This window comes from Leucoraja erinacea, unplaced genomic scaffold (genome assembly GCF_028641065.1).
Source record: "Leucoraja erinacea ecotype New England unplaced genomic scaffold, Leri_hhj_1 Leri_597S, whole genome shotgun sequence".
In the NCBI taxonomy this organism is placed as follows: Eukaryota; Metazoa; Chordata; class Chondrichthyes; order Rajiformes; family Rajidae; genus Leucoraja; species Leucoraja erinaceus.
Genome location: NW_026576506.1, coordinates 22,744 through 43,804, shown reverse-complemented (window position 1 = coordinate 43,804; position 21,061 = coordinate 22,744).

Genomic DNA, 21,061 nt, shown 5'->3' with positions numbered 1-21,061 from the left:
GCCTACTTTCAATGACTGGTGTACCATGGCACCCAGGTCTCGTTGCATCTCCCCTTTTCCTAATCGCCCACCATTCAGATAATAGTGTTGAGTTCTTTATTTTATTGTGTGGTTATATGGTAACCACATTTCACTGTGCAACTGGCACATGTGACAAATAAATGTTTAAGAAGGAACTGCAGATGCTGGATAATCAGATTCAGATTCCGATTCAGATTCAATTTTAATTGTCATTGTCAGTGTACAGTACAGAGACAACGAAATGCATTTAGCATCTCCCTTGAAGAGCGACATAGCAAACGATTTGAATTAAAAAAAAATAATAAGTGTCCGATTAGGAGGGGGGGGGGGGGGGGGGTGGGGGGGTGATTGGCAGTCACCGAGGTACGTTGTTTAGTAGAGTGACAGCCGCCGGGAAGAAGCTGTTCCTCGACCTGCTGGTTCGGCAACGGAGAGATCTGTAGCGCCTCCCGGATGGTAGGAGGGTAAACAGTCCATGGTTGGGGTGAGAGCAGTCCTTGGCGATGCTGAGCGCCCTCCGCAGACAGCGCTTGCTTTGGAGGTAGACAAAAGCACCCAGACGATGATGAGGAAGGAGGCGTGAGTGAGAGATGTCGGGAGGTGGAGAGATCGGACGGCCACCATCGAGGTGTTCCTTCGGATTCAGGGGCGCACCGCCGCCATCCGACAGCCGCTCATTCCTCCGCCCTCAGGCAACAGGTGAAGCGAAGGATACACGGGACCTTGCCGTCCACTTCGCCGTGTAGACATACGCTCATCCGACACGTCCCCTCTCCACCGTAGCACGTGAAAAACCGGGCTGAAACACAAACGGGGGGACGCGCGTAAGAAAGGACATGCGGACGCTCGAAAAACCGAAGGTCGACCTCTTCACCTATGACTGCACACCTGTACATGCTACTAACACCATCATCAAGTATGCAGATGATACAACGGTGATTGGCCTCATCAGCAACAACGATGAGCTGGCCTACAGGGAGGAGGTCCAGCACTTAGCAGCATGGTGCGCTGACAACAACCTGGCCCTTAACTCCAAGAAGACCAAGGAGCTCATTGTAGACTTCAGGAAGTCCAGAGGCGGCACGCACACCCCCATCCACATTAATGGGACGTGTTTCCAGCTTCAGGTTCCTGGGAGTCAACATTTGAGTATAGGAGCAGAGAGGTTCTACTGCAGTTGTACAGGGTCTTGGTGAGACCACACCTGGAGTATTGCGTACAGTTTTGATCTCCAAATCTGAGGAAGGACATTATTACCGTAGAGAATTTGAGTATAGGAGCAGGGAGGTTCTACTGCAGTTGTACAGGGTCTTGGTGAGACCACACCTGGAGTATTGCGTACAGTTTTGGTCTCCAAATCTGAGGAAGGACATTATTGCCGTAGAGGATTTGAGTATAGGAGCAGGGAGGTTCTACTGCAGTTGTACAGGGTCTTGGTGAGACCACACCTGGAGTATTGCGTACAGTTTTGGTCTCCAAATCTGAGGAAGGACATTATTGCCATAGAGGGAGTGCAGAGACGGTTCACCAGACTGATTCCTGGGATGTCAGGACTGTCTTATGAAGAAAGACTGGATAGACTTGGTTTATACTCTCTAGAATTTAGAAGATTGAGAGGGGATCTTATAGAAACTTACAAATTCTTAAGGGGTTGGACAGGCTAGATGCAGGAAGATTGTTCCCGATGTTGGGGAAGTCCAGGACAAGGGGTCACAGCTTAAGGATAAAGGGGAAATCCTTTAAAACCGAGATGAGAAGAACTTTTTTCACACAGAGAGTGGTGAATCTCTGGAACTCTCTGCCACAGAGGGTAGTTGAGGCCAGTTCATTGGCTATATTTAAGAGGGAGTTAGATGTGGCCCTTGTGGCTAAGGGGATCAGGGGGTATGGAGAGAAGGCAGGTACGGGATACTGAGTTGGATGATCAGCCATGATCATATTGAATGGCGAATGGTGCAGGCTCGAAGGGCCGAATGGCCTCTACTCCTGCACCTAATTTCTATGTTTTTATGTTTCTATCTCCGATGACCCCTCTTGGACCCACAATACCTCTACTCTGATGAAGAAGGCTCATCAGCGTCTCTTCTTCCTGAGGAGGCTGAAGAAGGTCCATCTGTCTCCTCAGATCCTGGTGAACTTCTACCGCTGCACCATCGAGAGCATCCTTACCAACTGCATCACAGTATGGTATGGCAACTGCTCTGTCTCCGACCGGAAGGCATTGCAGAGGGTGGTGAAAATTGCCCAACGCATCACCGGTTCCTCGCTCCCCTCCATTGAGTCTGTCCAAAGCAAGCGCTGTCTGCGGAGGGCGCTCAGCATCGCCAAGGACTGCTCTCACCCCAACCATGGACTGTTTACCCTCCTACCATCCGGGAGGCGCTACAGGTCTCTCCGTTGCCGAACCAGCAGGTCGAGGAACAGCTTCTTCCCGGCGGCTGTCACTCTACTCAACAACGTACCTCGGTGACTGCCAATCACCACCCCCCCCCCCCGGACACTTATTATTATTTATTCAAATCGTTTGCTATGTCGCTCTTCCAGGGAGATGCTAAATGCATTTCGTTGTCTCTGTACTGTACACTGACAATGACAATTAAAATTGAAATTGAATCTGAAACGCCCGGAGGAACTCAGCGGGTCGGGCAGCATCTGTGGAGCGAAGGAAATAGGCGACGTTTCGGGTCGAGACCCTTCTTCAGACACAAAAACATCGCCCATTCCTTCTTCCCGGAGTTGCTGCCCGACCCGCTGAGTTACACCGGCATTTTGTAACCCAGCATCTGCAGTCCCCTCCCCGACACATATTCACACCCTCGACTATCAATAAACAATAGACAATAAACAATAGGTGCAGGAGTAGAGGCCATTCGGCCCTTCGAGCCTGCACCGCCATTCAATGTGATCACGGCTGATGGCAATAATGGCAATAATGTCCTTCCTCAGATTTGGAGACCAAAACTGTATGCAATACTCCAGGTGTGGTTTCACCAAGACCCTGTACAACTGCAGTAGAACCTCCCTGCTCCTATACTCAAATCCTCTATGGCAAGAATGTCTTTCCTCAGATTAGGAGACCAAAACTGTACGCAATACTCCAGGTGTGGTCTCACCAAGACCCTGTACAACTGCAGTAGAACCTCCCTGCTCCTATACTCAAATCCTCTATGTCAAGAATGTCTTTCCTCAGATTAGGAGACCAAAACTGTACGCAATACTCCAGGTGTGGTCTCACCAAGACCCTGTACAACTGCAGTAGAACCTCCCTGCTCCTATACTCAAATCCTCTATGGCAAGAATGTCTTTCCTCAGATTAGGAGACCAAAACTGTACGCAATACTCCAGGTCATGCCCAATCAGTACCCCGTTCCTGCCTTCTCCCCTGACTCCACTATCTTTAAGAGCCCTATCTAGCTCTCTCTTAAAAGCATCCAGAGAACCGGCCTCCACCGCCCTCTGAGGCAGAGAATTCCACAGACTCACCACTCTCTGTGAGAAAAAGTATTTCCGTTCTAAATGGCTTACCCCTTATTTTTAAACTGTGTGTGTGTGTGTGTGGCCCCTGGTTCTGGACTCCCCCAACATCGGGAACATGTTTCCTGCCTCTAGCGTGTCCAAGCCCTTAACAATCTCATATATGTTTCAATGAGATGCCCACTCATCCTTCTAAACTCCAGAGTGTACAAGCCCAGCCGCTCCATTGTGTGGCCCCTGGTTCTGGACTCCCCCAACATCAGGAACATGTTTCCCGCCTCTAGCGTGTCCAAGCCCTTAACAATCTCATATATGTTTCAATGAGATCCCCTCTCATCCTTCTAAACTCCACAGAGTGTACAAGCCCATCCGCTCCATTGTGTGGCCCCTGGTTCTGGACTCCCCCAACATCGGGAACATGTTTCCTGCCTCTAGCGTGTCCAAAGCCCTTAACAATCTCATATATGTTTCAATGAGATCCCCACTCATCCTTCTAAGCTCCACAGAGTGTACAAGCCCATCCGCTCCATTGTGTGGCCCCTGGTTCTGGACTCCCCCAACATCGGGAACATGTTTCCTGCCTCTAGCGTATGTGTCCAAACCCTTAACAATCTCATATATGTTTCAATGAGATCCCCTCTCATCCTTCTAAACTCCACAGAGTGTACAAGCCCATCCGCTCCATTGTGTGGCCCCTGGTTCTGGACTCCCCCAACATCGGGAACATGTTTCCTGCCTCTAGCGTGTCCAAACCCCTTAACAATCTCATATATGTTTCAATGAGATGCCCACTCATCCTTCTAAACTCCACAGAGTGTACAAGCCCAGCCGCTCCATTGTGTGGCCCCTGGTTCTGGACTCCCCCAACATCGGGAACATGTTTCCTGCCTCTAGCGTGTCCAAAGCCCTTAACAATCTCATATATGTTTCAATGAGATGCCCACTCATCCTTCTAAGCTCAACAGAGTGTACAAGCCCAGCCGCTCCATTGTGTGGGTACTTGGTTCTGGACTCCCCCAACATCGGGAACATGTTTCCTGCCTCTAGCAATGAGATCCCCACTCATCCTTCTAAGCTCCAGAGTGTACAAGCCCACAGCCGCTCCATTGTGTGGCCCCTGGTTCTGAGTCCCGCCATCCCGGGAATCCTAACTCTAGCGTATGTGTCCAAAGCCCTTAACAATCTCATATATGTTTCAATGAGATCCCCACTCATCCTTCTAAGCTCCAGAGTGTACAAGCCCATCCGCTCCATTGTGTGGCCCCTGGTTCTGGACTCCCCCAACATCGGGAACATGTTTCCTGCCTCTAGCGTGTCCAAAGCCCTTAACAATCTCATATATGTTTCAATGAGATGCCCACTCATCCTTCTAAGCTCCACAGAGTGTACAAGCCCATCCGCTCCATTGTGTGGCCCCTGGTTCTGGACTCCCCCAACATCGGGAACATGTTTCCTGCCTCTAGCGTATGTGTCCAAACCCCTTAACAATCTCATATATGTTTCAATGAGATGCCCACTCATCCTTCTAAACTCTGTACAAGCCCAGCTGACTCTCGTGCGAGGCGGATGTTTACGGGATAACGTGCCGATTGGAGGAGCTACACTCACCCTCCTCCCCCTCCCCCCCTCCCCCTCCCCCCCCCCCCCCCCCCCCCCCCCCCCCCCTCTACCATCATACAATTGAAGAAATCGACATGATTCTGGACAACGCCAGCGAGCGCCAACACGCCAATGGTCAAAATCGCGGCGCGATACATCTCCAGACGTCCGCTCGTTCCGACTGAGACTGGCGGTTGCTGAGCGCTCTTTATATACAAGGGCACAGTGAGTGTTCGATCCCAGCCACGCCCGCTCGCTCGCGCGCGTGGAATTTGCCCCTCCCCCCCCCACCGTGGCCTGCGCGGGCACTCTCTCCGGGAGCTCCGGATTCCGCCCACGCCCTGAAAATTTTGTTTAGTTCGGAGTTACTCCGAGCGATCCCCGCACACGCTTACGCCATCCTACACACACACGCTAGAAACATAGAAACATAGACAATAGGTGCAGGAGTAGAGGCCATTCGGCCCTTCGAGCCTGCAGAGAAACATAGACAATAGGTGCAGGAGAAGGCCATTCGGCCCTTCCATAGATAGACAATAGGTGCAGGAGTAGAGGCCATTCGGCCCTTCAAGCCTGCATAGAAACATAGACAATAGGTGCAGGAGTAGAGGCCATTCAGCCCTTCGAGCCTGCAGAGAAACATAGACAATAGGTGCAGGAGTAGAGGCCATTCGGCCCTTCGAGCCTGCAGAGAAACATAGACAATAGGTGCAGGAGTAGAGGCCATTCGGCCCTTCGAGCCTGCAGAGAAACATAGACAATAGGTGCAGGAGTAGAGGCCATTCAGCCCTTCGAGCCTGCACCATTCGCCATTCAATATGATCACGGCTGATCATCCAACTCAGTATCTCATCCCCCTCTACCATTCTTGCTATTGAGGGAGCCCAGCGTAGGTTCACCAGGTTAATTCCCGGGATGGCGGGACTGTCATATGCTGAGAGTATGTGGAGCGGCTGTGGGCTTGTACACTCTGTGGAGTTTAGAAGGATGAGAGGGCATCTCATTGAAACATAGATGAGATTGTTAAGGGTTTGGGCACACTAGAGGCAGGAAACATGTTCCCGATGTTGGGGGAGTCCAGAACCAGGGGCCACACACACACACACACACACACAGTTTAAGAATAAGGGGTCGGCCATTTAGGACTGAGATGAGGAAAAACTTTTCCACCCAGAGAGTTGTGAGTCTGTGGAATTCTCTGCCACAGAGGGCAGTGGAGGCCTATTCACTGGATGTTTTCAAGAGAGAGTTAGATTTAGCTCTTGGGGCTAACGGAATCAAGGGATATGGGGAGAAGGCAGGAACGGGGTAACTGATTGTGGATGATCAGCCGTGATCACATTGAATAGACAATAGACAATAGGTGCAGGAGTAGAGGCCATTTGGCCCTTCGAGCCAGCACCGCCATTCAATGCGATCATGGCTGATCATCCCCAATCAGTACCCCGTTCCTGCCTTCTCCCCATATCCCCCGACTCCGCTATCTTTAAGAGCCCTATCTAGCTCTCTCTTGAAAGCATCCAGAGAACCGGCCTCCACCGCCCTCTGTGAGGCAGAGAATTCCACAGACTCACAACTCTCTGTGAGAAAAAGTGTTTCCTCGTCTCCGTTCTAAATGGCCGACCCCTTATTCTTAAACCGTGTGTGTGGCCCCTGGTTCTGGACCCCCCCAACATCGGGAACATGTTTCCTGCCTCTAGCGTGTCCAAACCCTTAACAATCTCATATATGTTTCAATGAGATGCCCTCTCATCCTTCTAAACTCCACAGAGTGTACAAGCCCAGCCGCTCCACATTCTCTCAGCATAGGTCTTTATTCTCTGGAGCGCAGAAGGTTAAGGGGGGACCTGATAGGGGTCTTTAAAATGATGAGAGGGATAGACAGAGTTGATGTGGACAAGCTTTTCCCTTTGAGAATAGGGAAGATTCAAACAAGGGGACATGACTTCAGAATTAAGGGACAGAAGTTTAGGGGTAATATGAGGGGGAACTTCTTTACGCAGAGAGTGGTGGCTGTGTGGAATGAGCTCCCAGTGGAAGTGGTGGAGGCAGGTTCATTGGTATCATTTAAAAATAAATTGGATAGGCATATGGATGAGAAGGGAATGGAGGGTTATGGTATGAGTGCAGGCAGGTGGGACTAAGGGGAAAAAAAATTTTGTTCGGCACGGACTTGTAGGGCCGAGATGGCCTGTTTCCGTGCTGTAATTGTTATATGGTTATATGGTTATATGGTTATATGACAGTCCCGCCATCCTGGGAATTAATCTTGTGAACCTACGCTGGGCTCCCTCAATAGCAAGAATGTCCTTCCTCAAATTATACGGTCTCCCCCACCATTCAGGCATGGCAGATCTAACTCTTCCCCTCACCCAACCCCATTCTCCTGCCTTCTCCCCATAACCCCTGACGCTCGTATTAATCAAGAATCTATCCATCCAAGCCCAGCCGCTCCGCATTCTCTCAGCATATGACAGTCCCGCCATCCCGGGAATTAACCTGGTGAACCTAAGCCGCCCCTGGTTCTGGACTCCCCCAAACATCGGGAACATGTTTCCTGCCTCTAGCGTATGTGTCCAAACCCTTAACAATCTCATATATGTTTCAATGAGATACCCTCTCATCCTTCTAAACTCCACAGAGTGTACAAGCCCAGCCGCTCCATTGTGTGGCCCCTGGTTCTGGACTCCCCCAACATCGGGAACATGTTTCCTGCCTCTAGCGTATGTGTCCAAACCCTTAACAATCTCATATATGTTTCAATGAGACCCCCTCTCGTTCAACGGCGGTGCTGGCTGGAAGGGCCGAATGGCCTCTACTCCTGCACCGATTGTCTATGTTTCTAAAATGGGACAACGTTGAGCCATGTTCATGATCGTTTGGACCGGACTAGATGGGCCGAACGGCCTGTTTCTAACCTTAAGGAAACACGAGGCAGTGAATTGATAATGAGGCGTTTTATTGGTGTGGTGGTGGCTCCTGCCAACATCCAGGGGCCTTGTCTACAGGCCTCTCCTTTCCGGGACATCATCGCCCACCTCTTCCTTCCTCAAAGATAGCTCCTCCGAACGCAGCATGGGATTTTCAAGAAACAACGCTCCCTCACCTTCACCTCCCTCCTCCTGCAGCCATCTTGCCGGCAAGTGCCTTTCCCATAGTAGCACTGGTAGTAAATATCTGAAACACAGAGAGAGAGGCAGTCGCCATTTTGACCTCGGCCACCTTGAAACATAGAAACATAGACAATAGGTGCAGGAGTAGAGGCCATTCGGCCCTTCGAGCCTGCATAGAAACATAGACAATAGGTGCAGGAGTAGAGGCCATTCGGCCCTTCGAGCCTGCACCATTCGCCATTCAATGTGATCATGGCTGATCATCCAACCCAGTATCCAGTCTGAGGAAGGGTTTCGGACCGAAACGTCGCCAATTTCCTTCGCTCCATAGATGCTGCTGCACCCGCTGAGTTTCTCCAGTACCTTCAGTATCCCATCCCTGCCTTCTCTCCATACCCCCTGATCCCTTTAGCCACAAGCGCCACATCTAACTCCCTCTTGATATCGCCTATGATAGAAACATAGAAAATAGGTGCAGGAGTAGAGGCCATTCGGCCCTTCGAGCCTGCACTGCCACATTGCAACATCCTAGACTTTCATCTGGAGCGTACAACTACCCCCCACACACACACACACACACACACACACACACACACACACACACACACACACACACACACACACACACACACACACACACACACACACACACCACACACACACACACACACACACACACACACACACACACACACACACACACACACACACACACACACACACACACACACACACACACAACACAAACACACACACACACACACACACCTATACACACACACACACACACACACACACACACACACACACACACACACACCTACACACACACACACACACACCTACACACACACACACACACACCTATACACACACACCTACACACACACACACACCGGGACTTGAACACTGATACATCGGCGAGACCAAACGCAGACTGGGCGATCATTTCACTCAACAACGCTCAGACCCCCTGAACCTACCGGCCACTTCAACTCCCCCTCCCATTCCCACACTGACCTCTCTGTCCCGGGCCTCCTCCACCGTTAGAGTGAGGCTAAACGCAAATTGGAGGAGCAGCACCTCATATATCGCTTGGGCAACTTACACCCCAGCGGTGTGAACATTGACTACTCTAACTTCCGATAGGTCCGGCATTCCCTCCCTCTCTCTATCCCTCCCCCACCCAAGCCGCACCAGCTTCTCGTTCACACCCAGCACACGGCCAACAACGTCCAGTTCCTTTATCATTGCAACTCTTTCATTCATTGTTCCTTATCTCTCCACATCACCGTCTAAATCCCTCGTTTCCCTTCTCCCCGACCTAGAAACGTCGCCCATTCCTTCTCTGCAGAGACGCTGCCCGTCCCGCTGAGTTACTCCAGCGTTTTTGTCTCAACCCTCCCCCCCTTCGGAAGCGACAAGCGGAAAAGACCACCGACAATTGTAATCCCCATAGTTCAGTCCAAGACTCGGTTGCAGTTGTGCCATCACCAAGAGTCCGAGCAGCAGAACCAACGCTCGCACCATCGCTGGACCGGCGACTCCGCCCGAGGAAGTGAGGACAGGCGTTGCCGTGAGACTCTTTATACCGACCAGGAGTTACTGATCGCTGGCCCTGCCTCCGCCGGTTTCTCATTAACGAACGGCATAGACCGTTCGAGGAGATAATTGAACCGGTCTAGAAGTACACGGGTTGTTTCGGAGTAATAAAATGATATAATCATTAATACACAAGCATGCAGCACAGGATAAGGTCTATAATATAATATAATGGATTGTTGTATAAACATTATATACTTATATAAATATTATGTAACTAAAAATAAAAATTTTTTTAAGGAAAAGAAAACTTGATATAACTAGACTAAGTGGGACCCGTTGGGTCTCAGCTTCACACGGGAGGGCTGGTGTGCCACAACGCCATATTCCACCTCTGCACCAGTTCCAATATTGGTGGCCAGTGAGGGGGGGAGGGTCTTTCTGGAATGCTAGCGTGGTGTTGCGGGTCAAGTCACGTCAAGCACGGCGAGTGCAGGGCCAACAATCCATTTCAAGGCAAGTCAATCCATTTCAAGGGCAGGGCAGGCCAAACAACTCATGCCATTGACATTTCATTTCCAATTTCGCACTGCAGTTTCAAGCACAGGCAGGGCAGGCCAAACAACTCATGGCATTGTCATTTCATTTCCAATTTTGCACTGCAGTTTCAAGCAATGGCAGGGCAGGGCAGGCCAAACAATGCCCAATGCTCGCAGATGTCCAATCGGAATGGATCCATTTACATGTACGGCTACCGGCTGCCTTTCTTCCTTTGATTCATTGCAAAAGGATTTGAGTATAGGAGCAGAGAGGTTCTACTGCAGTTGTACAGGGTCTTGGTGAGACCACACCTGGAGTATTGCGTACAATTTTGGTCTCCAAATCTGAGGAAGGACATTATTGCCATAGAGGGAGTGCAGAGACGGTTCACCAGACTGATTCCTGGGATGTCAGGACTGTCTTATGAAGAAAGACTGGATAGACTTGGTTTATACTCTCTAGAATTTAGAAGATTGAGAGGGGATCTTATAGAAACTTACAAAATTCTTAAGGGGTTGGACAGGCTGGATGCAGGAAGATTGTTCCCGATGTTAGGGAAGTCCAGGACAAGGGGTCACAGCTTAAGGATAAAGGGGAAATCTTTTAAAACCGAGATGAGAAGAACTTTTTTCACACAGAGAGCGGTGAATCTCTGGAACTCTCTGCCACAGAGGGTAGTGGAGGCCAGTTTATTGGCTATATTTAAGAGGGAGTTAGATGTGGCCCTTGTGGCTAAGGGGATCAGGGGGTATGGAGAGAAGGCAGGTAGGGGATACTTAGATGGATGATCAGCCATGATCATATTGAATGGCGAATGGTGCAGGCTCGAAGGGCCGAATGGCCTCTACTCCTGCACCTAATTTCTATGTTTCTATGTTCTATTCCTTGCCACGCCGAATCCAGACGCACAATCGCCGAGATCTTTTCCATTTCGGTAGAGATTTCGCTTTTCTTTCTAAGTATCCGCTCCTCATTACATTTCGTCGTGTTTAAGTACACGTTTTTAATCAAATCCTTCTCTCCTCCCCCTCCCAATATTTCAAAAATAAACTGGCTCCTCACCCATAGAAGCAGCCATTTCGGTAGACATTTCACTTTTCATTCCAACTATCCACCCCCTCATCAGATTTTGTTATGTTTATGTCCACATTTTTCATTAAATCCTTCTCTCCCCCCCCCCCCCCACTCACTCATTCTGTCGCCTCCTGCTGGCCAGCGACCATAACGGCTGCTAGCGCCCGCATCTCGCCTCAAAGACGCCATTTAAAAACATAGAAACATAGAAATTAGGTGCAGGAGTAGGCCATTCGGCCCTTCGAGCCTGCACCATTCGCCATTCAATATGATCATGGCTGATCATCCAACTCAGTATCCCGTACCTGCCTTCTCTCCATACCCCCTGATCCCCTTAGCCACAAGGGCCACATCTAACTCCCTCTTAAATATAGCCAATGAACTGTGTGGCCTCGACTACCCTCTGCGGCAGAGAGTTCCAGAGATTCACCACTCTCTGTGTGAAAAAAGTTCTTCTCATCTCGGTTTTAAAGGATTTCCCCCTTATCCTTAAGCTGTGACCCCTTGTCCTGGACTTCCCCAACATCGGGAACAATCTTCCTGCATCTAGCCTGTCCAACCCCTTAAGAATTTTGTAAGTTTCTATAAGATCCCCTCTCAATCTCCTAAATTCTAGAGAGTATAAACCAAGTCTATCCAGTCTTTCTTCATAAGACAGTCCTGACATCCCAGGAATCAGTCTGGTGAACCTTCTCTGTACTCCCTCTATGGCAAGAATGTCCTTCCTCAGATTTGGAGACCAAAACTGTACGCAATACTCCAGGTGTGGTCTCACCAAGACCCTGTACAACTGCAGTAGAACCTCCCTGCTCCTATACTCAAATCCTTTTGCAATGAAAGCCAACATACCATTGGCTTTCTTTACTGCCTGCTGCACCTGCATGCCTACCTTCAATGACTGGTGTACCATGACACCCAGGTCTCGCTGCATCTCCCCCTTTCCCAATCGGAAAATCCCAATTAAAACCAGCCGCACTGCTGATTCATGAGCCGCTTGAGTTGGACGACCACGTCTCCCGTGGGGGCTACGGGTAGGGAACGGCTGCGTTGGGGGAGCAGACCCAGACCCAACGGGTCTGCCCTTGGTCTAGTATATTACTAAAACCCTCGTCTTGTTTGGACGTCTGTCTGTCTATCTGTGTGTGATCTCACGGAACTACGCCAAAACGGTACGCAATACCGCAAATATTTTTGCACCACCTCACACTCACACTTGACCTGTGGTTGTTTGTATCGTGTTTCGTTCAGATTTATGTTATAATTTCGCAAGTTATCAGAGTTTTAAGTTTACTAAAACCACCTTGACAATCACTTCCGCACTTCAGTGCTGACACTGGCAGCTATGAGGTTACAGTGGGATCTCACGGTCCTCTGCCCGACATTTGCAACAATGTTTCCATCATAGATCAATTAGCCGTGGTCCTGGCGGCCATATTATATTGATGAATATTATATTAGATAAAACAAAACAATAATTGGAATTGGAATGACAATGCCATGAGTTGTTTGGCCTGCCCTGCCTGTGCTTGAAACTGCAGTGCAAAATTGGAAATGAAATGGCAATGCCATGAGTTGTTTGGCCCGCCCTGCCCTGTGCTTGAAACTGCAGTGCAAAATTGGAAATGAAATGACAATGCCATGAGTTGTTTGGCCTGCCCTGCCCTTGAAATGGATTGACTTGCCTTGAAATAGATTGACTTGACTTGACTTGAAATGTATTGACTTGACTTGAAATGGATTGTTGGCCCGAAAAGACTTGACCCACAACACCATTCTAGCGCTCCAGAAAAGCCCCCCCCCCCCCCACTGGCCACCAATATTGGAATTGGTGCAGAGGTGGAATATTGCGTTGGGGGACCAGCCCTCCCGTGTGAAGCTGAGACCCAACGGGTCCCACTTAGTCTAGTTATATAAAAAATGTTTGTTTAAAAAAATATATATAATTATTTTTAGTTACATAATATTTATATAAGTATATAATGTTTATACAACGATCCATTATATTATATTATAGACCTTATCCTGTGCTGCATGCTTGTGTATTAATGATTATATCATTTTATTACTCCGAAACAACCCGTGTACTTCTAGACCGGTTCAATTATCTCCTCGAACGGTCTACGCCGTTCGTTAATGAGAAACCGGCGGAGGCAGGACCAGCGATCAGTAACTCCTGGTCGGTATAAAGAGTCTCGCGGCAACGCCTGTCCTCACTTCCCCGGGCGGATGACCCGGTCCAGCGATGGTGCGAGCGTTGGTTCTGCTGCTCGGACTCTTGGTGATGGCACAACTGCAACCGACCCTCACACTGGATATCGGGGATTATGACTGTCGGTGGTCTTTTCCGCCTGCCGCTTCCGTAGGGGGGGGAGGGTTGAGACAAAAACGCTGGAGTAACTCAGCGGGACGGGCAGCGTCTCCGGAGAGAAGGAATGGGCGACGCTTCTAGGTCGGGGAGAAGGGAAACGAGGGATTTAGACGGTGATGCGGAGAGATAAGGAACAATGAATGAAAGAGTTGCAATGATAAAGGAACTGGACGTTGTTGGCCGTGTGCTGGGTGTGAAGGAGAAGCTGGTGCGATTTGGGTGGGGGAGGGATAGAGAGAGGGAGGGAATGCCGGACCTATCGGAAGTTAGAGTAGTCAATGTTCACACCGCTGGGGTGTAAGTTGCCCAAGCGATATATGAGGTGCTGCTCCTCCAATTTGCGTTTAGCCTCACTCTGACGGTGGAGGAGGCCCGGGACAGAGAGGACAGTGTGGGAACGGGAGGGGGAGTTGAAGTGGCCGGTAGGTTCAGGGGGTCTGAGCGTTGTTGAGTGAAACGATCGCCCAGTCTGCGTTTGGTCTCGCCGATGTATCAGTGTTCAAGTTCGGGTGTGTGTGGGTGTGTGTGTGTAGATGTGTGTGTGTGTGTGTTTTGTGTGTGTGTGTGTGTGTGTGTGTGTGTGTGTGTGTGTGTGTGTGTGTGTGTGTGTGTGTGTGTGTGTGTGTGTGTGTGTGTGTGGGTGTGTGTGTGTGTGTGTGTGTGTGTGTGTGTGTGTGTGTGTGTGTGTGTGTGTGTGTGTGGGTGTCAGTGTGTGTGTGTGTGTGATTGAGGATGATCAGCCATGATCATATTGAATGGCGGTGCTGGCTTGAAGGGCTGAATGGCCTCTACTCCTCCACCTATTGTCTATTGTCTATTGACGCCTTAAACCTATCCATGTACCTGTCTAACTGTATCTTAAACGTTGGGATAGTCCCGGTCTCATCCGCCTTGGTCTCCTAATCTGAGGAAAGACATTCTTGCCATAGAGGGAGTACAGAGAAGGTTCACCAGACTGATTCCTGGGATGTCAGGACTTTCATATGAAGAAAGACTGGATAGACTCGGCTTGTACTCACTAGAATTTAGAAGATTGAGGGGGCATCTTATAGAAACTTACAAAATTCTTAAGGGGTTGGACAGGCTAGATGCAGGAAGATTGTTCCCGATGTTGGGGAAGTCCAGGACAAGGGGCCACACACACACAGTTTAAGGATAAGGGGGAAATCTTTTAGGACCGAGATGAGAAAAACTTTTTTTTTTCACACAGAGAGCGGTGAATCTGTGGAATTCTCTGCCACAGAAGGTAGTTGAGGCCACACAGTTCACTGGCTATATTTAAGAGGGAGTTAGATGTGGCCCTTGTGGCTAAAGGGATCAGGGGGTATGAAGGGAAGGCAGGGATGGGATACTGAAGGTACTGGAGAAACTCAGCGGGTGCAGCAGCATCTATGGAGCGAAGGAAATAGGGCAACGTTTCGGGCCGAAACCCTTCCTCAGACTGGATACTGGGTTGGATGATCAGCCATGATCACATTGAATGGCGAATGGTGCAGGCTCGAAGGGCCGAATGGCCTCTACTCCTGCACCTATCATCTACGTTTCTCTGTTTCTATCCCTCCAAACCTGTCCTATCAATGTACCCGTCTAACTGTTTCTTAAACATTGCCTCAACAATCGAATGGCGGTGCTGGCTCAAAGGGCCGAATGGCCTCTAGGTTTCTATGTTTCTATGTTTCTCTTCCTAGCAAGATGTAGTCTCTAAAACGTAAATCAGCCGTGATCACATTGAATGGCGAATGGTGCAGGCTCGAAGGGCTGAATGGCCTCTACTCCTGCACCTATTGTCTATGTTTCTATGCAGGCTCGAAGGGCTGAATGGCCTCTACTCCTGCACCTATTGTCTATGTGTCTATGCAGGCTCGAAGGGCTGAATGGCCTCTACTCCTGCACCTATTGTCTATGTGTCTATGCAGGCTCGAAGGGCTGAATGGCCTCTACTCCTGCACCTATTGTCTATGTGTCTATGCAGGCTCGAAGGGCTGAATGGCCTCTACTCCTGCACCTATTGTCTATGTTTCTATGCAGGCTCGAAGGGCTGAATGGCCTCTACTCCTGCACCTATTGTCTATGTTTTTATGTTTCAAGCTGGCCAAGGTTAAGATGGCGACTGCCTTTCTCTCTCTGTGTTTCAGACACCTACCACCAGTGTAACAATGGGAAAGGCACGTGTCGACAAGATGGCTGCAAGCGGAAGGAGGTGAAGATCAGGGAGCGTTGTTTTTTGGGAATCCCGTGCTGCACTAGGAAAAAGAAAACTTGAGGAAGGGAGAGACGGGCCTGTGGCCTTGCCAGACCCCCGGAAAGGATCGCCCCGTAGACAAGGCCCCTGGACGTTGGGGACAAGTCACCACCACCATCGTTAATCCACCAATCCTGCCAATAAAACGCCTCATTATCAACTCACTGCCTCGTGCTTCCTTGGGGTTAGAAACAGGCCCTTCGGTCCATCTAGTCCGGGCTAATCGACAATGAACTCCCCCTCAAAATGGGACAACAAAATGTTTAAGATACAGTTAGACAGGTACATGGATAGGTTTAAGGCATCAATAGACAATAGACAATAGACAATAGACAATAGGTGCAGGAGTAGAGGCCATTCAGCCCTTCGAGCCTGCATAGAGACATAGGCAATCAGTATCCCGTACCCCTTCTCCCCATATCCCCTGACTCCACCATCTTTAAGAGCCCTATCTAGCTCTCCTTTGAAAGCATCCAGAGAACCGGCCTCCACCACCCTCTGAGGCAGAGAATTCCACAGACTCACAACTCTCTCTGTGAGAAAAAGTGTTTCCTCGTCTCCGTTCTAAATAGCCGACCCCTTATTCTTAAACTGTGTGTGTGTGTGTGTGTGGCCCCTGGTTCTGGGCTCCCCCGACATCGGGAACATGTTTCCTGCCTCTAGTGTGTCCAATCCCTTAAGAATTTTACATATTTTTACATCATTTTATATGTTTCTATAAGATCCCCTCTCATCCTTCTAAATTTTACATAATTATATATGTTTCCATAAGATATCCTCTCATCCTTCTAAATTTTACATAATTTTATTTGTTTCTATAAGATATCCTCTCGTCCTAAATTTTACAAAATTGTATGTTTCTATAAGATCCCCTTGTCCTAAATTTTAAATAATTGTATAATTTCTATAAGATCCTCTCGTCCAAAATGTAACATAATTTTATTTGTTTCTATAAGATATCCTCTCGTCCTAAATGTAACAATTTTATACGTTGCTATAAGATCCCCTCTCATCCTTCTAAATTTTACATTATTTTATGTTTCTATAAGATCCTCTTGTCCTAAATGTAACATAATTTTATACGTTTCTATAAGATAACCTCTCGTCCTAAATGTAACATAATTTTATATGTTTCTATAAGATCCTCTCGTCCTAAATGTAACATTATTTTATACGTTGCTATAAGATCCCCTCTCATCCTTCTAAATTCCAGCGGATACAAGCCCAGTCGACCCATTCCCTCATCATACAGTGGCAGAGAATTCCGCAGATTCGCAACTCTCTGGGTGAAAAAGTTTCTCCTCATCTCGGGCCTAAAAAGCCTCAGGCTCCGAATGTTTCCACTGACCAAACCAATTGCTTTCCCCATGCTCCTGGGCAAGGCCGGACTGCATCGCGAGCAATACCACCACCAGCGTGAAGATCAGGGAGCTCTTCATGTCCGAGTCGCTCCTGGATCGGGGGTGGGACAGCCAGAGCGTTGAGACACATTTATATGGACCAGGGACTGGCCGTTACTAAGTGTGGGGCTGGTCTGGGCCAATATATAAAGCTGACGTGTGTCAAACGCAATGTGTTAGATCAACAGACACAGCTCTGTCCGTAGACTGAATTGGTGGAGGAGTAACTGAATAGTCTGTTGCGGTTACGGTCTGAATCAGTGGGCCATATAGCACGGAATAAGGCCCTTCGGCCCCAAATTGCCCATGCTTAGTTTAGTTGAGTATAGAAGTTGGGATGCAATGTTAAAATTGTACAAGGCATTGGTGAGGCCAATTCTGGAGTATGGTGTACAATATTGGTCGCCTAATTCCAGGTGTGGTCTCACTAGGGCCCTGTACAACTGCAGAAGGACCTCTTTGCTCCTACACTCAACTCCTCTTGTTATGAAGGCCAACAGGCCAAAACTGCACACAATACTCCAGGTGTGGTCTCACTAGGGCCCTGTACAACTGCAGAAGGACCTCTTTGCTCCTAGACTCAACTCCTCTTGTTATGAAGGCCAACAGGCCAAAACTGCACACAATACTCCAGGTGTGGTCTCACTAGGGCCCTGTACAACTAATTATTGGAAGGATGTCAACAAAATAGAGAGAGATTTACTAGAATGTTGCCTGGGTTTCAGCAACTAACTTACAGAGGAAGGTTGAACAAGTTAGGGCTTTATTCTCTGGAGCGCAGAAGGTTAAGGGGGGACTTGATAGAGGCTTTTAAAATGATGAGAGGGATAGACAGAGTTGACGTGGAAAAGCTTTTCCCACTGAGAGTAGGGAAGATTCAAACAAGAGGACATGTCTTGAGAATTAAGGGACAGAAGTTTAGGGGTAACATGAGGGGGAACTTCTTTACTCAGAGAGTGGTAGCTGTGTGGAATGAGCTTCCAGTGGAAGTGGTGGAGGCAGGTTCGTTTTTATCATTTAAAAATAAATTGGATAGTTATATGGACGGGAAGGGAATGGAGGGTTATGGCTGAGCGCAGGTATATGGGACTAGGGGAGATTATGTGTTCGGCACGGACTAGAAGGGTCGAGATGGCCTGTTTCCGTGCTGTAATGGTTATATGGTAGTTTAAGGTAGACAAAAATGCTGGAGAAACTCAGCGGGTGAGGCAGCATCTATGGAGCGAAGGAAATAGGCGACGTTTCGGGTCAAGACTGATGTGGGGGTGGGAAGAAGAAAGGAAGAGGCGGAAACAGTGGGGGAGCTGGGGAGGGGAGGGGAAGGAGGGAGAAAGCAGGGACTACCTGAAATTGGGGAAGTCAATGTTCATACCGCTGGGGTGTGGCGAAATGCAAGGTGCTGCTCCTCCAATTTGCGGTGGGACTCACTCTGGCCGTGGAGGAGGCCCAGGACAGGAAGGTCGGATTGGGAATGGGATTGGGAATGGGAGGGGGAGTTGAAGTGCTGGGCCACCCGGGAGATCAGGTTGGTTATTGCGAACTGTTCGTTAATGCGAACTTAGTTTACTTTACAGTTCAGTTTATTGTCCCGTGTAACGAGGTACAGTGAAAAGCTATTGTTGCGTGCTAACCAGCCAGCGGAAAGACAACACATGATTACAATCGAGCCGTCCACAGTGTACAGATACATGATACATTATTATCTAAATGGTGGCTGATTGGGAAAGGGGGAGATGCAGCGAGACCTGGGTGTCATGGTACACCAGTCATTGAAGGTAGGCATGCAGGTGCAGCAGGCAGTAAAGAAAGCGAATGGTATGTTAGCATTCATTGCAAAAGGATTTGAGTATAGGAGCAGAGAGGTTCTACTGCAGTTGTACAGGGTCTTGGTGAGACCACACCTGGAGTATTGCGTACAGTTTTGGTCTCCAAATCTGAGGAAGGACATTATTGCCATAGAGGGAGTGCAGAGACGGTTCACCAGACTGATTCCTGGGATGTCAGGACTGTCTTATGAAGAAAGACTGGATAGACTTGGTTTATACTCTCTAGAATTTAGAAGATTGAGAGGGGATCTTATAGAAACTTACAAAATTCTTAAGGGGTTGGACAGGCTAGATGCAGGAAGATTGCTCCCGATGTTGGGGAAGTCCAGGACAAGGGGTCACAGCTTAAGGATAAGGGGGAAATCCTTTAAAACCGAGATGAGAAGAACTTTTTTCACACACAGAGTGGTGAATCTCTGGAACTCTCTGCCGCAGAGGGTAGTTGAGGCCACACAGTTCATTGGCTATATTTAAGAGGGAGTTAGATGTGGCCCTTGTGGCTAAAGGGATCAGGGGGTATGGAGAGAAGGCAGGTACGGGATACTGAGTTGGATGATCAGCCATGATCATATTGAATGGCGAATGGTGCAGGCTCGAAGGGCCGAATGGCCTCTACTCCTGCACCTAATTTCTATGTTTCTATGTTTCTATGGTATGGACATTGACTTCTCCAATTTCAGGTAGTCCCTGCTTTCTCCCTCCTTCCCCTACCCTCCCCAGCTCCCCCACTGTCTCCGCCTCTTCCTTTCTTCTTCCCGACCCCCACATCAGTCCGAAGAAGGGTCTCGACCCGAAACATCACCTATTTCCTTCGCTCTGTAGATGCTGCCTCACCCGCTGAGTTTCTCCAGCATTTTTGACTACCTTAAAGGCCCAATGTTTCTATGTTTCTATGTACAGATACATGATAAGTGGTGTTGCAGTGCTCATGTTTTAGCTGTCAAACAGAGGCATCTTTTTAGGTTTAGCTTGGGGTAGGAGGGAGGAGGGAAGCTAGTCTCCCAGGAGGGTGAAACAAGTTTATAGCCTATCCGACCATCCCAGTGTCTAACTTGTACGATAAAACAAAAAAGACTTAATTACATTTTCCCTTGCAACCGCAGGAAATGCTACACTTGCCGCTTTACCCCCCCTCCCCCCCCCTCGACTCCCCCCAATCCGCGGAAGACCCAAGCAGTCGTTCCAGGTGAGGCAGAGGTTCACCTGCACCTCATCTACTGCATCCGCTGCTCTAGGTGTCAGCTGCTCTACAGCGGCGAGACCTAGCGCAGACGCGGCGATCGTTTCGCCCAACACGTCCGCTCGGTCCGCAATAACCAACCCAGCTACATAGAAACATAGAAAATAGGTGCAGGAGTAGAGGCCATTCGGCCCTTCGAGCCTGCACCATTCGCCATTCAATATGATCATGGCTGATCATCCACGGAGCGAAGGAAATAGGTGATGTTTCGGGTCGAGACCCTTCTTCGGACTGATGTGGGGGTCGGGAAGAAGAAAGGAAGAGGCGGAGACAGTGGGGGAGCTGGGGAGGGGAGGGGAAGGAGGGAGAAAGCAGGGACTACCTGAAATTGGAGAAGTCAATGTCCATACCATAGAAACATAGAAACATAGAAATTAGGTGCAGGAGTAGAGGCCATTCGGCCCTTCGAGCCTGCACCATTCGCCATTCAATATGATCATGGCTGATCATCCAACTCAGTATCCCGTCCCTGCCTTCTCTCCATACCCCCTGATCCCCTTAGCCACAAGGGCCACATCTAACTCCCTCTTAAATATAGCCAATGAACTGTGTGGCCTCGACTACCCTCTGCGGCAGAGAGTTCCACAGATTCACCACTCTCTGTGTGAAAAAAGTTCTTTCT